Raw genomic sequence first — 12,962 nt, forward strand, 5'->3', positions numbered from 1 at the left:
TCTGGTCCAGGCTGACCTGGAATTCACTATGTAGTCTCAGGGTGGCCTTGAACTCATGGAGGTCCTCCTACCTCTGCCTCCCGAGTGCTGGGATTAAAGGCGTGCGCCACCATGCCCGGCTAACAAGCAATTTTTAACTAAACTCAATAACAATAATGTGTCTGTCAATAAAACTAAACTAGCATTGATTTTGACCCTGTGACTAGCAAATAGTAGGTCTTCAATAAATGCCTGTTGCACTTATTTTTGTAAAAATCAGTTTTTCCTATCATTTTAAAGCTTTTTATTCTTGATAAAATGATAATCTGAAAAGTTTTATATATATATATATATATATATATACATAAAATATATAATATATATATAGTATTCAGGTATATACATTTATACACATGTGGTATATATGTATATAATATTTGAAAATATGAATTAATTTGAAATTTACATAGCTTCATTGGTTCCACCATCCAATCACACCATTGCCACCTGCTTTTTCTTTGATACTTAAAAGCAATGAATCTACTTTATTATTAACTGAAACCTCCAAAACAGTGAATCAAAATAAATCCTTTCTCTTTGTATGTTTTTCCCTCAGATATTTATCACAATAACATTTGTTTCATTTATTGTATCAGTCTTTGATGCATATTTCAGATTACAAAATTAGCATCTATTTAACACATTTCAGAAGTTATTCTCATGTTCATAAGCTACATATTTGTGTATTATCTGTATCTAAATGTATCCTATAACTTTTTTTTCTCAATTGTTATTAACATTTTCCATGATTATAAAAAATATCCCATGGTAATACCTTCCCTCCCCCCTTGTTTTCCCCTTTGAAATTCCATTCTCCATCATATCCCCTCCCCATCTCAATCATTCTACTTACATATATACAATACCAACCTATTAAGTACCCTCCTCCCTTCCTTTCTCTTCCCTTTATATCTCCTTTTTAACTTACTGGCCTCTGCTACTGAGTTTTTTCCTTCTCACACAGAAGCCCAATCATCTGTACCTAGGATCCACATATAAGAGAGAACATGTAGCACTTGGTTTTCTGGGCCTCACTTAGTATAATCCTTTCCAGATCCATCCATGGTTCTGCAAATTTCATAACTTCATTTTTTTTTTACCGCTGAGTACAACTCCATTGTATAAATGTGCCACATCTTCATTATCCACTCATCAGTTGAGGGACATCTAGGCTGGTTCCATTTCCCAGCTATTATAAATTGAGTGGCAATAAACATGGTTGAGCACGTACTTCTAAGGCAATGAGATGAGTCCTTAGGATATATGCCTAGGAGTGCTATAGCTGGGTCATATGGTAGCTCAATCTTTATCTGTTTTAGGAACCTCCACACTGATTTCCACAATGGCTGGACCAGATTGCATTCCCATCAACATTGTAGAAGGGTTCCTCTTTTCCACATCCCCACCAGCATTTATGATCATTTGTTTTCATGATGGGATGATGGGAGCCAATCTGACAGGAGATGGAATCTCAATGTAGTTTTTTTTTTTTTTTGGTTTTTGGGGGTTTTTGTTTGTTTGTTTGGTTGGTTGGTTTTTCAAGGTAGGGTCTCACTCTGGCTCAGGCTGACCTGGAATTCACTATGTAGTCTCAGGGTGGCCTTGAACTCTCAGCGATCCTCCTACCACTGCCTCCCGAGTGCTGGGATTAAAGGCGTGCGCCACCACGCCTGGCTCTCAATGTAGTTTTAATCTGCATTTCCCTGATGACTAGTGATGTAGAACAATTTTTTAAATGCTTATATGCCATTCGTATTTCTGCCTTTGAGAACTCTCTATTTAGCTCCATAGCCCATTTTTTTATAGTCACCATAACTGTTTTTATTACATTACAATAATAGGAGCAGTACAGTTCATGACCAAAAAATATCACAAGTTTCAGACCACTTCACAGAACATACTCCTATGAACATTTGAAAGTTAATTACAGGAGTGATTACTCTGAGATTGACTGTGACATGACCAGCATTCCCCAGGTCAGTGCAACCGAAGGATGAAACAAAGGGATGACACTGCATATGTCCCACACAAGAAGTACAACGTGCATGTTTCAGTTTACACCATACAAAAATAGTTAAGACCCATCTCCATAAACATGGTGCAGTAAGAAACAGTACTAGTAAGAAATTGGCACTCAAAGGAAAAATGTGAAAGCACCTCAACATGAAAACACAAGACAGTGGAATTGGAAACATTCAATTAAAATTATATAATCCATTAAGGTTATATTTCTGGGGGGAATCTTCTGAAATTGACATTTCTGCAGATAATATTTTTCCCCTAAATTCATCTAAAATGCCTATTGCCATCCCAAACAGGCACTTCGAACTTCCAAACTAACCCACAAATCTTAATCTAGTTATGACTATTTTTTGAGAACTATTGTATAGCTTTAGAAAAAAAAATTTAGGGTTGACAGAATTTTATAGCTATGCTATTCAATTTCCCAATGCAGACTTCATGCTACCCAATGTTAATACAAGTTATTAAATACAAATTCCCAGTCATAAAATGCTGGGTTTTAAAAAATTACATAATTAACAAGAAATTGCATTTTGACAAATAAAAATGACTTCAGTTACTTATTGCCTACAAAAAACTCTCCTAGATGTGTATATTATTGTTTGGAAAGAAAATGGTCAGAGCTAAGCTAAATCACTGGAGTACAAATGAGATGAACGTGTGCGACCTGGAACTTAACATGCCTCACCAAGCTGGCGCATACATTAGGACTAAACTGGACAATGGGGCAGAATTTGGATAGCCTATAAATGCAGGCTCTAATTTCCTATGCAGTGTGACTCAGTAGAGCCTAGAGTTCCTAACTGAGAATATGTGAACTCACATAAAGTATCCTGCACTTGTCTGCTATAGTCTTCCCACAAACATGTTAATGCCTAAGACTACATAATTTAGTACTCTTCTCAACTTCAAAAAATTTTATCTTTAAGGCTGCAGTAGTAATTAGATAACATTTATGATTACATCTAGGATCCTCTCCCTTTTAAAAATCTCCACAAAAGCCTTTGCTAACAAAAAGCTAACATAGTTCAAAATTCACATAATGAGCACTACTTTAAACAAACTGCCCAGTAGTATCGAAATTCACCAGTCCCCATTTCGTGATAGGCTTGTTTTATTCCTTATTAGTTAACTTTCTGAGTTCTTTGTATATCCTAGATACTAATCCTCTATCAGATATATAGCTGGCGAAGATTTTTTCCCATTCTGTAGGTTGCCTCTTTGCTTTATTCAGTGTCCTTTGCAGTGCAAAATCTTTGTAATTTCATGAGGTCCCAGTGGTTAATCTGTGGTTTTATTGCCTGAGCAATAAGAGGGGTTGTATTCAGAAAGTCTTTGCCAAGACCAATATGTTGAAGGGTTTCCCCTACTTTTTCCTCTAGCATTTTTAGAGTTTCAGGTCTGATGTTAAGGTCTTTCTTTAATCCATTTGGATGTAATTCTTGTGCATGGAGAGATAGAAGGATCTATTTTCATCCTTCTACAGATACATATCCAGTTTTCCCAACACCATTTGCTGAAGAGGCTGTCTTTTCTCCAGTGAGTATTTTAGGCATTCTTATCAAATATCAGGTGGCAATAGCTACCTGGATTTACAGCTGGGTCCTCTATTCTGTTCCACTGATCTACATGCCTGTTTTTGTGCCAGTACCATGCTGTTTTTGTTACTGTGGCTCTGTAGTATAGGTTTAAATCAGGTATGGTGATACCACCAGCCTCTTTTTTGTTGCTCAGTATTATTTTAGATATACGAGTTTTTTTGTGATTCCAAATGAATTTTTGGATTGTTTTTTTCTATTTCCATGAAGAATGCCTTTGGAACTTTGATGGGGATTGCATTAAATATGTAGATCGCTTTTGGTAAGATTGCCATTTTCACAATATTGATTCTTCCAATCCAGGAAAAAGGGATGTTTTTCCACTTTCTAGTGTCTTCTTCAATTTCTCGCTTGAGTGTTTTAAAGTTCTCATTGTAGAGATTCTTTACTTCCTTGGTTAGGTTTATTCCAAGGTACTTTATTTATTTATTTTTTGATGCAATTGTGAATGGGAGTGATTCTCTGATTTCAACCTCTGTGTGTTTGTTGTTAGCATATATGAAGGCTACTAATTTCTATGTATTTATTTGGTATCCTGCTACATGGCTGTTGGTTTTTATCAGCTCTAACAGTTTGCTAGTAGAGTCTTCAGGGTCCTTTATATGTAGAATCATGTCATCTGCAAATAATGGTAACTTGATCTCTTCCTTTCCAATTTGTATCCCTTTTATGTATGTCTCTTGCCTTTTTGCTAGGGCTAAGACTTTCAGAACCATATTAAATAAAAGTGGGGACAGTGGACACCCTTGTCTTGTTCCTGATTTTAGTGGAAAACCTTCCAGTTTTTCCCCATTTAGTAATATGTTGGCTGTAGGCTTGTCATAAATAGCCTTTATTATATTGAGATATGTTCCTTCTATTCCCAGTCTCTGTAGGACTTTTATCATGAAGGATGTTGGATTTTGTCAAATGCTTTCTCTGCGTCTAATGAGATGATCATGTGATTTTTGTCCTTCAATCCATTTATATGATGTATTACATTTATAGATTTGCATATATTGAACCATCCCTGCATCTCTGGGATAAAGCCTACTTGGTCAGGGTGAATAATCTTTCTGATATATTCTTGTATTCTGTTTGCCAATATTTTATTGAGAATTTTTGCATCTATATTCATGAGGGAGATTGGTCTGTAATTTTCTTTTTTTGTTCTATCTTTGCCTGGTTTTGGCATCAGGGTGATGCTGGCTTCATAGAAGGAGTTTGGTAGAATTCCTTCTTTTTCTATTTCATGGAATATCCTATAACTTTTATCCATTCCTTAAGGGTAGTAGATTACTTACTATCTATGATTAAAATGCAGTTTTATCCAAATTGTTTTAATATTGTCTATAGAAGATTTAAATAATTTCTAATAATATATCAAAGTCATATTGCAAAAAATATATTTTATTTATTTAAGAGAGAGAGAGAGAAAGAGTCAGATAGAGAGAGGAAAGAGAATGAGCGTGCCAGGGACTCTTGCCACTGCAATTAAACTCCAGATGCATGTAGCACTTTGTGCATCTAGCTTTATGTTGTTACTGGGGTATCAAGCCTGTGTCCTTAGGCTTTGTAGGCAAGCACTTTAACCACCTAGCCAACTCTCCAGCCCTAAATATATATATATTACAGTACTAATTTTGCCAAGTTATAAACATGAGACATATTCCCTTTTTGGGGGGTGGGGGTTAGGTAGGTTCTCGCTCTAGCCCAAGCTGACTTGGAATTCACTTTTAGTCTCAGGGTGGCCTTGAACTCATGGTGATCTTCCTACCTCTGCCTTTCAAGTGCTGGCATTAAAGGTATGCGCCACCATGCCTGTTACCATTTTCTTTTCTATCTTTTTAAAAAATATTTTATTTATTTATTTGAGGGAAAGAGAGAGGGGGAGAGGCAGATAAAGAGAGTGCAAATGGGTGCACTAGGGCCTCTAGCCAGTGCAACTGAACTCCAGATGCATGTACCACCTTGTGTATCTGGTTTTGTGTTGGTACTGGGGAATGGAGCCTGGGTCCTTGGGCTTCTCAGGCAAGTGCCTTGACTGCTAAACTATCTGGTTTTACACTTGTTGCTTTTGATGTTTGGTGGCTGGTGATGGTTTCTCTGTACTTGGATGTATGGAAGCAGCTTCTGACCACTGATGAAACTTCCCTATAGATCTGTAGGCTTGAATTAAATCCTATCCTCCCCTCACCTACCTGGTTTGGATGTTCATCCCTGCAAAGTGGTGCTGACTACAGTAGTGACTCAAGCCTTTATTCCCAGTACTCAGGAGGCTGAGGAAGGAGGAGCACCAGGAGTTCAAGGACAAAGTGAGCTCAGCTTCAGGTCAGCCCAGGCTAGAGTGAGACCCTGCCTCAAAAAAAAAAGATGGAGAACAAATGAGGAAGATACCCAATGTCAACCTCTGGCTTTCACATGTACATGCACCATGTATCCACATGCAGCCACACATAAAAACACTTATATTATACACATACACATGCAAAGAAAAAAAGAAAGAAAGAAAGAAAGAAAGAAAGAAAGAAAGAAAGAAAGAAGAGAGAGAGAAGAAGGAAGGGAGGGAGGGAAGGGAAGGAAGGGAGGGAGGGAAGGGAGGGAAGGAAGGAAGGAAAGGAAGGAAAGGAAGGAAAGGAAGGAAAGGAAGGAAAGGAAGGAAGGAAGGAAGAGAAGAGAAGAGAAGAGAAGAGAAGAGAAGAGAAGAGAAGAGAAGAGAAGAGAAGAGAAGAGAGCAATACAATTAGACTGGGCGCTTGGGTCTGTAGCTCCCAGCTACTTAAAAGGCTAAGGCAAAATGATCAAAATTTCAAAGCCAGCCTTGTCTACAGAGTCAGTTCAAAGACATAGCAAAACCCTATCTCAAAATAAAAAACAAAAGAAGGGCTGGAGTGTTGGAGAGATAGCTTAGCGGTTAAGGATCTTGCCTGCAAAAGTAAAGGACCCAAGTTTGATTCCCCAGGACCGATGTAAGCCAGATGCACAAGGCACTGCATGCATCTGGAGCTTGTTTCAAATGGCTAGAGGCCTTGATGCACTTATTCTCATTTTCTCTCTCTCTCTCTCTCTCTTTTTCTGTCTCTTTCAAATGAATAAGTAAAAACAAAATAAAGGGCTGGAGAGATAGCTCAGCGGTTAGGTGCTTGCCTATGAAGCCTAAGGACCCTGGTTCGAGGCTTGATTCTGCAGGACCCATGTTAGCTAGATGCACAAGGGAGCACACGTGTCTGGAGTTCGTTTGCAGTGGCTGGAGGCCCTGGCGCACCCATTCTCTCTCTCTCTCTCTCTCTCTCCTTCTTTCTCTGCCTGTCTGTCACTCTCAAATTAAAAAATAAAATAAAAAGAAGGGCTGGAGAGATAGCTCGGCTGCTGTTAAGGCACTTTCTTGCAAAGCCGAAGGACCCTGGTTTGATTCCCCTGTACCAATATAAAGCTAAATGCACAAGGTGAGGCATGTTGCAGTCACTGGAGGCCCTGGTGCACCCATTCTCTATCTTCTTTCTCTGTCAAATAAATAAATAAATAAAAGATACTTTTAGAAAAAGAAAGCAATGGCTGGAGAGATGGCTTCATGGTTAAGGCATTTGCCTGCAAAGCCAAAGGATCATGGTTTGATTCTCCAGGACCCACATAGGCCAGATACACATGGGGGTGCATGCATCCTGAGTTTGTTTGCAGTGGCTGGAGACCCTGACATGCCCATTCTCTCTCTCAAATAAATAAATAAAGTATATTTTTTTAAAAAAGAGACTTCCAGGGCTGGAGAGATGGCTTAGCGGTTAAGCGCTTGCCTGTGAAGCCTAAGGACCCCGGTTTGAGGCTTGGTTCCCCAGGTTCCACATTAGCCAGATGCACAAGGGGGCGCACGCGTCTGGAGTTCGTTTGCAGAGGCTGGAAGCCCTGGCGCGCCCATTCTCTCTCTCTCCCTCTATCTGTCTTTCTCTCTATGTCTGTCGCTCTCAAATAAATAAATAAAAAATGAACAAAAAATATTTTAAAAAAAAGAGACTTCCAAAAATAAATAAATAAGTAGGACTTCTAGTTAAGATGGCAGTATAGGAACCATGCCAAAGCAGCCTAGGGAAGAAAAAGAAAAAAAAAAAATCCAGCAAAATACACTCTTCTACTAAAAAGTGAGGTGTATAAGAAATGACCAACAGCATCAGAGAAGTAGGAGATTCAGAGCACCCAGCCCACATAGGCAGGCAGAAGTGGCTCCAGCAGCGGTATCACCAGGTCCGCGGGGCCACAGCTGCGAGGCTCGGCTTGAGCCACAGGAGAAGCCAGGTGAGGGGATTTTCCACTTACACCAGAGGTCTTCACAAACTCAAGAAATGTGGAGAACAACAGAGGAGCAGATCACAAGGTAGAGGATCATGTGGACCAGAGGGAGAACTAAAGCCACCACCCATAGCCTCCCCTACCCCACCACCAGCGCAAGTGCCAGAAAGCACCAGAGACCTGGGGAAGGGAGCTCATAGCACCCAGCACAGGAGACCAGAGCAGCGATACAATGACCAAGCCAGCCTACTTGAACCCACAGTGCACCAAAGAGGGAACCAAGCAGGAACGTAGCATAACTGAGACCAAAATCATCCCAAAAAATAACTGGGATTACACCAGGTCAGTACCCACCAAATAAGCCTAGCATATAGGCCTGAACCAGAAGTGCTAATTGCACCTTCCATATTAGGATAAGTTATATGTTAAGACTGATGGATGGTCAGATTTGCCATGCTTAAATAAACTATACCTTGAGCTTGTTATTTTTGTTCTTGATTTATAGTGGCTTTGTTTCCTCTTCTGTTGTACATTAGGGAAGGGTCTCACTTGGTCACAAGCTGACTTGGAACCCTCAACAGACCAGAAATCTCAACTTCCTTGTTGACGGGATTAAGGGCATGGAGCGCCACACACCCTAAGGGACAGTGATTTTGTTAGAGGATCTGGTTGTCATAATACCTACTCTTGCATAAATACTCTGTGCTGTTTTTCATTGAATGTGTATATTGTTTAGTTAAATTTTAGAATCTGCCTGTATTTTGTTCCACTCAGCCTACTTGAATACTCTCATAGCAGGCAGATCCAACACCTATGGTCACTTTTGTAGATACTCTGAGAGTCTTGAGAGCCACACCTAGCACATTAAGCTCCTACCCTGAAGATATATGATATGACATTGATCAATACATCTAATAATACTGCAGCTAACTAGAAAATCCAAGCATTAAATTAGTACAAGATGCAAAAATCACTACATTATGATACAAGAAACACAAAAAATCAAGACAATATAAATCTACCAAAAAGTATTAATGCATAAGAAATGACCTCCAGTGAGAATGAGCTAGAGGAAATGCCTGAGAAAGATTTCAAAAGAATGATTATAAATATGCTCAAAGAAGTCAAAGAGGTATTCAAAGGAATGAAAGAGGAAATTAAAGGAATAAAAGAAGACACAGGAAACCAATTTAATGAAATAAAGAGGTCAATACAAGACTTAAATAAGGAAATAGAAATAATAAAGAAAAACCAGTCAGAATTATGAGCAATGAAGAACACAGTTAATGAAATAAAAACTTGGTAGAAAATCTCAGCAGTAGAATGGATGAAGGAGAGGACAGAATATCTAAACTAGAAGACCAGATGGCATATCTAATACAGTCCAGCAAAGAGAAAGACAAGCTAATAGCAAGGTATGAACGGGAATTTCAAGATATCCGGGACACTATGAAAAGATCAAACATAAGAATTCAGGGTATAGGGCTGGAGAGATGGCTTAGCGGTTAAGCGCTTGCTTGTGAAGCCTAAGGATTCCCGTTCGAGGCTCGATTCCCCAGGTCCCACGTTAGCCAGATGCACAAGAGGGCGCATGCGTCTGGCATTCGTTTGCAGTGGCTGGAGGCCCTGGCGCGCCCTTTCTCTCTCTTCTCTCCCTATCTGCCTCTTTCTCTCTCTGTCACTATCAAATAAATAAAAATAAACAAAAAAATTAAAAATAAATAAATAAAAAGAATTCAGGGTATAGTAGAAGGAGAAGAATTTCATTCCAAAGGCATAGTAAGTGTTTTCAACAAAATCATAGAAGAAAACTTCCCCAAATTTGGGAAAGAGGTGCCAATGCAGATACAGGAAGCCTTTAGAACACCAAACAGACAAAACCTGGAAAGAACCTCTCCTCGCCATATTATAATTAAACTACCAAACATACAACCAAAGAAAAAATATTGAAAGCAGTTAGAGAGAAAAATCAAGTTACCTACAAAGGCAAGCCCATCAGGATTACAGCAGATTACTCAACACAAACTTTAAAAGCCAGAAGGGCATGGAGTGATATATTCCAAGTTCTGAAAGATAACAACTGTCAACCAAGGTTACTTTATCCTGCAAAGCTATTCCTTCAAATAGACAGAAAAATAAGGACATTCCACAACAAAAGCAGGAAAGGAATATCTGTAGACAAAACCAGCTCTACAGAAAATACTTGAAGGAATCCTCAAAAAAATAAAAAAGAAAATAAAAAAGAAAGAATCCTCCATGCTGAAGAGAAAGAAAAGCACACATATAAGGAACCTGGAAAAAACAAACAATACTCAAATACTAGTTAACACAAGAGAGCAAAGGTAAAACCAGAATAACTACAAAAAAATGACAAAAATAAATACACATCTTTCAATAATACCTCTTAATATCAATGGTCTCAATGCTCCAACCAAAAGACATAGGTTTGCAGACTGGGTTAAAAAGCAGGATCCTAAAATTTGTTGCCTCCAAGAAACTCACCTTTCTACAAAGGATGGACAGTATCTTAGGGTGAAAGGTTGGAAAATGGTATTTCAAGAAAATGGGCCTAGAAAACAAGCAGGGGTTGCTATCCTAATATCTGACAAGGTACACTTCAGTCCAACATTAGTTAGGAAAGATTAGGAAGGTCATTTTATATTGATTAAAGGCACACTCCAACAGGAGGACATTACAATCCTAAACATATATGCACCTAACATGGGGGTTCCTAACTTCATCAAATAAATGCTATTAGAACTAAGGTCACAGATAACACCAAACACAGTGGTAGCAGGTGACTTCAACACCCCACTCTGATCAATTAACAGGTCATCCTGGCAAAAAATAAACAGAGAGGCATCTAGAATAAATGAAGTCATAGAACAAATGGATCTAACAGATATATAGAGGACATTTCATCCAAATCCTGCATAATTCTTTTCATTAGCACATGGAACATTCTCTAAAATAGATCATATGTTAGGACACAAAGCAAATCTTAACAAATACAGGAAAATTGAAATAATTCCTTGCAGTCTATCTCACCACAATGGAATCAAACTACAAATCAATAATAAGAAAAGCTATAGAGCATACACAAAATCATGGAAACTAAATAATACACTACTAAATAATGAATGGGTCAATGAAGAAATCAAGAAGAAAATAAAAAAATTCATAGAGTCAAATGATAATGAGAATACAACATACCAGAACCTTTGGGACACAATGAAGGCAGTCCTAAGAGGTAAATTTATAGCTTTAAATGCCTATATAAAGAAATTAGAAGGTCTCAAGTAAATGACCTAATGCTTCACCTTAAAGCCTTGGAAAAAGAACATGGCAAACCAAAAATCAGTAGATGAGAAGAAATAATAAAGATTAGGGCAGAAATTAATGAAATAGAAACCAAAAAAAAAAAAAAAAATCCAAAGAATCAATGAAACAGAGTTGGTTCTTTGAAAGAATAAATAAGATTGATAAACCCTTAGCAAGTCTAACCAAAAGAAAGAGAGAAGAGACATAAATTTATGAAATTAGAGATGAAAAGGGCAACATCACAACAGATACTAGAGAAATTCAAAAAATCATAGGTATATACTATAAAAACGTATACTCCACAGAGTATGAAAATCTTAAAGAAATGGATGATTTCCTTGATTTATATGACCTACCTAAATTAAATCAAAATAAGATTAATCACTTAAATAGACCTATAACAAGTATGGAGATAGATCTAAGCAGTTATCAAAAATCTCCCAACTAAGCCAGGCATGGTGGTGCACGCCTTTAATCCCAGCACTTGGGAGGCAGAGGTAGGAGGATTGCCATGAGATTGAGGCCACCCTGAGACTACATAGTGAATTCCAGGTCAGCCTGAACTAGAGTGAGACCCTACCTTAAAAAACAAAACAAAATTTAAAAAAAATCCCAACTAAACCGGGCATGGTGGCGCACGCCTTTAATCCTAGCACTCGGGAGGCAGAGGTAGGAGGATCGCCGTGAGTTCAAGGCCACCCTGAGAATACAGAATTAATTCCAGGTCAGCCTGGACCACAGTGAGGCCCTACCTCGAAAAAAAAAGAAAAAGAAAAAAAAAATCTCCCAACTAAAAAAAGTCCAAGTCCAGATGGATTCACTGGTGAATTTTACCAGAACTTCAGGGAAAAACTAACACCACTGTTTCTTAAGTTTTTCCATAAAATAGAAAAAGAAGGAATCCTACCAAACTCCTTCTATGAGGCAAGCATCACCCTGATACCAAAACCAAGCAAAGATAGAACAAAAAAAGAAAATTACAGACCAGTCACCCTCATGAACATAGATGCAAAAATTCTCAACAAAATATTGACAAGCAGGGCTAGAGAGATGGCTTAGCAGTTGAGCACTTGCCTGTGAAGCCTAAGGACCCTGGTACGAGGCTCCATTCCCCAGGGACCCACGTTAGCCAGATGCAGAAGGGGGCACACATGTCTGGAGTTTGTTTGCAGTGGCTGGAAGCCCTGGTGTGCCCATTCTCTCTCTGTCTCTCTTTCTGCCTCTTTCTCCCTCTGTCTGTCCCTCTCAAATAAATAAATAAAAATAAACAATTTTTTTTAAAAAGTTGACAAACAGAATACAAGAATATATCAGAAAGATTATTCACCCCAACCAAGTAGGCTTTATCCCAGAGATGCAGGGATGGTTCATTATACGCAAATCAATAAATGTAATACATTATATAAATGGACTGAAGGACAAACATCACATGGTCATCTCACGAGATGCAGAAAAACATTTGGCAAAATCCAACATTCCTTCATGATAAAAGTCCTACAGAGACTGAGAATAGATGTAACATCTCAATATAATAAAGGTTATTTATGACAAGCCTACAGCCAACATATTTACTAAATGGGGAAAAACTAGAAGGTTTTCCACTAAAATCAGGAAGAATACAAGGGTGTCCACTGTCCCCACTTTTATTTAACATAGTGCTGGAAGTCTTATTATAGCAATAGGGCAAGAGACACAAATAAAATGGATACAAATAGGAAAGGC

Source organism: Jaculus jaculus, chromosome 7, assembly GCF_020740685.1.
Source record: "Jaculus jaculus isolate mJacJac1 chromosome 7, mJacJac1.mat.Y.cur, whole genome shotgun sequence".
NCBI lineage: Eukaryota > Metazoa > Chordata > Mammalia > Rodentia > Dipodidae > Jaculus > Jaculus jaculus.